Here is a 5,177-nt window from a genome sequence, read left to right as displayed (position 1 = left end):
GGACAACAGTTTATATAAGCCCCCTCATTCTCAAAGGGTCAAGAAACAGGAAACCGAAGATTAGTAAAGTAGTAGAGGTGGTAGAAAAAATCTTGGCGTGTATGTGAGAATAATTGATGGGAAAACACAAATTCAACTTCAAATAATGTGGAATAAAGTGGAGGAAATGAATGTTGACCGACCTACTCAAATATTACAGGTATTCTACCATATGACTTCAAACAACAGATCATTCCCAAAAGGTTTCTTGAAAATTAAATAAAAATCTAAAAGCACCACAAGGTTATGAAAACAAATCACACACAATTATATATAAAGTATGGCCTAAGTTTTGTAATGATATATGTATAAATAAAAAGACCGAAGGGGGTATACTAAAATTCTGTAGTGCTTATCTCTGAAAGTTGAGATTCCTGGTGGTATTTTTTTTTCAGTTATTTTTGTAATTTTTTGAATGTCCTTTATAGGTACATGCTATTAGAATAAATATGTGCAATTAATACTATAGAAATCAAATAACATTGTGGGCTTTTGCTATTTAATTGAACCGCACAATCAACACATTTATAAAAATAACAATCCTTGTGCATGGGACATAACAAACTCTCTAGTGCTAGTGTGTAGGGAGTTTAGACTCTGGCTTCATATCCAGATACTTTTACTTAAAACAGAGAGATTGTCTACAAGTAAAGATGTATTGAGGGCTAGGTTTGCAATACTTTTTCTTTATAGTTACCAAGGATTAAGGAAGAGGGACACCTAAATGTTTGACCTAAATGTTAACTCATTTTATCAAACTAAGTATCAGATGTAAGATATACTTATAGAGATCTATTCCTATACATTACTCAAATTAAAATGCAATATTACGATGATTTAAATAACAGGGAATACTTAAAACTCAAAAATGACAGAACTTCCTCAGTAATCCTCCTGAACTCTTGAAGTAATTTTACTTACAGGAATCATTCACTTTATAATTGAAGGATCCCTTCAATTCCAACTCAAAGCAGCTTAACTCTGTGTTCAATGATTTGTATCTTCTTTATTTAAGGCAGAGAACCTCAAGGAAAAATTCACCTAGCTGTATTTGCAGTGTCGGCCTGTCCAGACACAGCACAAGATCACCCAACCAAAAGCGATCAGGAAGGGAGCAGCACACACTTTCAAAGATTTTTGAAAGGTCTCTAGATTTAAAAAAATGTTTTAACATAGAAAAACACAAAAACGCAAAAAAATTTATTTTTGTGAGACGGAGCACAAGTTGGGGGAGGGTCAGTGAGAGAGCCGGGGAGACACAGAATCTGAAACAGGCTCCAGGCTCCAAACCGTCAGCACAGAGTCCAATGCAGGTCTCAAACTCAGGAACGGCAAGATCACAACCTGGGCCGAAGTCGGATGCTCAACTGACTGAGCCACCCAGGCTCCCCTAAAGGTCTCTACATTTTAAATCAGCGGTGAGTGGTGGGATGCAGAAAGCCTGCCCAATACTTTCCTGTGTTTGAAGTATTTTCCAAATAAAAACATCCTGAATTGAATCAGGTTTGTAGCTCGACTGCTATCACAGAGAGAACAAAGGAACAGACCTGACCTGGTCTATTAGCAAAGGATCCACCCATCTGTGTCCCCCAAAGAGAAGGCGGTCCCAGTCACTAATGGACAAGGTGGTTCACTGGAGGTCAGCAGCAGGGCCCCTTGGTGCACCTGCAGATGACTTCAGTTCTACCTCACGAGCAGCAGGTTACAGGGCTACCCTTCACTCCAAGAGACAGGCACGGAGATCTTTCGGCTGTTTATATAAGCTTATGCTCTCAAAACAAGACAGGAGGCAGCTGTTTGGGAGAAGGCCCTCCCTGAAGAGCATCGCTGATGCACACTGTTGGTATTGGCACTGCAAAGAATAAAACATGAACCAGTGCAGTTATCACAACAAGCAGAGAATCAGCGACTGGAGACGGCGCCAATGAGAAAGGCGAATCCTTTGATTTTTGTCCACCCTTCCCCTAGCTGTCTCAAAAACCTCATAAAAGTAACTCATCTTGGGTTGTGCATCCTTCCTGGTAGTGTTTCTGGTCCCTGTGAAAAATGACACTTGGGGATTTTCAAATTTTTCAGGAGTGACTTTTTTTTCTCACATTTTCCAGCTTTCTGCCTCACTGGCATACCTGCTCATGTCTGAATGCTCTCCCTGCCTGTTCTGAATCCTCTAAGATAAATACGACTTGTCCTAATTCTGTCCTTCTTCTTCCTTCCGGGATATGGGTGGCTGCCATAAAGTCAAGGGTTGAGATCAAAGGGAGGTTGCTCCTACGCAAGAGAAAACATAGACTGGTCAGCTGTACTCTCTCCTGATCTACCAGACCATTGGATTCAGAAGAAGAGGGCAGCGAGGATTTAGGGATATTTCTCACCTCGTCATGGTCTGAGTAAACAAGGTTGGCCACCAACAGAGGAAGGAAGCTATTTTCTATTGAGACTTATGATTAGAGTCTAGCACAGCCTGCTGGAAAATTACTAAAACGCTGGGTGTGAATCTCCCCCTCAGAGATTTCTTTATTTCCCTTTGATAAATAAACAAACAAAAATCAGAAATTCAATCACACAGGAACCCCGCATTATACCTCTGTAGCAAAACAAGAAACAAGAAAGCCACTCCAGAATAGTCTTTCCCAGAGCCACTGAGATGCCCAATCTTGTGGTTAAACTACTAAAAAAAGGTTGCTTATCTGTAGGAGTTCCACTTTGTGTAAAAGAACTTCACCCAGAGATCTTCTAGATCACATGCCTTAATTCTAGGAGTGTTTATTTCCCTCCGGTCTTCTTCAGTTTGAGAATCTTGAAGGAGGGAAAGAGAGAATAAGGGAGGGGAGGAGGGAGAGAGACATATTGGAGATGAATCAATACCCAAAAAAACTGAACAGACGATCCATGCCTATTCAAAATGGACCCAAATTGAGGAAGCCATGGCACATGCCCTGGGCAGAGAGTTGTTGTTCAAACCAAGTACACATTTGAGGGCATGAAATAAAATCAACTCACGGTCAGTTTGGAAGAGTAATTTCTCCAAACCATCTTCCTGTCTCTTACTGACTTACTTTGGTCAAGTGTCAAGTCTGTTTCTAAAGAAATGTCATCGGGAAATAAAAGTATTAATCCTCATTGGAAAATAAGTAATTGCTTCAATAGGTAATTTGTGTCAGCTAAAAAACTTAATGATATCTTCGTCTTTTCTTTAATTAACAGCTGCCGTACTCAGTGTATCAGGGATATTGGCAACGCTGCTCTTGCTGTTACACGTCTCTGAAAAGACAGCTTATTCTCAGTAAGTATCTCAGGCTGTTCCTATAGCGAACAAACACATACAGTTGGAATTGAATATATAGCTTTAAATGTTTTATTTTTATTTATTTTTTTATTATTTCTATGAGAGAGAGAGCGAGAGAGACAGCGTGAGCAGGGGAGGGTCAGAGAGAGAGGGAATGACAGACTCTGAAACAGGCTCCAGGCTCTGAGCTGGCAGTCAGCACAGAGCCCGACGTGGGGCTCGAACCCACGAACCACAAGATCATGACCTAAGCGAAAGTCGGACGCTTAACCGACTAAGCCACCCAGGCGCCCCATGAATATATAGCTTTATACTAACAGACGAGATAAACAATGGCAACGCTGATCCCTATATTCTTTAGATCTTGAGTATATCTATCAAAATTTCATATTTATTTCCAATTAGAGCTAAATACATTACCCTGTTCCATCATGAGCTGGTAGCCTTTCCTGTCTGCATAGGAATGCCCTTTGTCCAGACAACAGGCTTATTCTAGAGTCAAGATTTTTATTTTCAGACAAGGTTCTTCTTAAGCCACTCAAGGGCTTCTAATCTCAGAGCCCAGGTCAGCCTTGGAGTATATAGGAACCTAATAAATGTTTCATAACTGATTGGTAGCCTTTAAGACCTAATAGTTAGACAACAGTAAAAAACAAGTGTTTCATTTGCTGTCTTTTTAAACAATTTGCTTTCATCAAAAAAAAAAAAAGGAAGCTTTAATTAAAAATGATTTGTTAACTGAAAGCATGCTTTGTAAATAGCTACCATTTCATTCATCATAAGATATGGGGAAAAAATCTTATATTTAAAATTTTTTTCAAAGACTTAATGATGGATTTATTTCATGAACAGGAATGTTTCTCCTTATGATGTCACTGCCACACTCAGCTCATTTCATGTTTTTGAAAATCTTATTTTGCTGTGGTACAATACACATAACATAAAATTCACTATTCCTTTTACGTGTACAATTCAGTGACATTTGGTACACTCAGTGTTCAGTAACCATCACCACTCTCTAGTTCCAGAATATTTTCTTTACCTCGAAATGAAAGCTCGTTCCCAGGAAACAGTCCCTCCCCCCTTCCCCTCATCCCTCAGACCTTGGTAAACACTAATCTGCTTCCTGTCCCTGTGGACTTGCTTCCTCCGGACATTTCATGTAAACGGAATCATACTCTATATGGCCTTTTGCGTCTGACATGACAGCATAGTGTGTTTTCTTCAGTCTTGACAGTCAACATCGTTTCTGCCTTCACGTTGAAATTCTAGATTTGATTTCCTCTACGAATTAGTCTTTCCCCTGATTCCTGATTATTTAATCCAGAACTTAAAAAATTGTTGACAGGTTTCCAACCTTGGCAGCGCCAAGAATGACTTTGCTCAAGGCTTCAGAGCAGAGGACTTCAGGCTCCCCCAGTGCTGTTACACTTAGGATCTGTGCTGAGACCATTAAAATGCTTTTCAGCTGCAAGTTGCAGAAAACCCAGCTATAACTACACCGAACAACAAGGGGTTTCTTATCCCATGTAACAAAAAAATGCAAAAGCAAGGTGGTTTCTAGACAGCTCAGCGTGGCGGTGGAAGAGCTTCTTTTAACTTTCTGCTCTGCTCTGACATCCTCAGCTTGCTGGGACCTTCACCTCAGCCTCTCCTCCCACCACTGTGGACCAGATGGCTCTGGCATCTTCCACCTTTCTACAGAGCTTGTCCAGAAACAAAAGAGGTCAGTAATTCTTCTTATCAATTTTTACTAGGGTGGAAGAACTTCCTCAAGATCTTCCCAGCAGATTCTGTCTCATGACTCACTGACCAGTTCTGTCATAAGGCAGCACCCATTCCCCAGGTGGGC

The sequence above is a fragment of the Hyaena hyaena genome, unplaced genomic scaffold, assembly GCF_003009895.1.
Source record: "Hyaena hyaena isolate Hyena2069 unplaced genomic scaffold, ASM300989v1 scaffold_165, whole genome shotgun sequence".
NCBI lineage: Eukaryota > Metazoa > Chordata > Mammalia > Carnivora > Hyaenidae > Hyaena > Hyaena hyaena.
The sequence above is the reverse complement of the archived record's forward strand: the minus strand, read 5'-3'. Positions refer to the sequence as shown.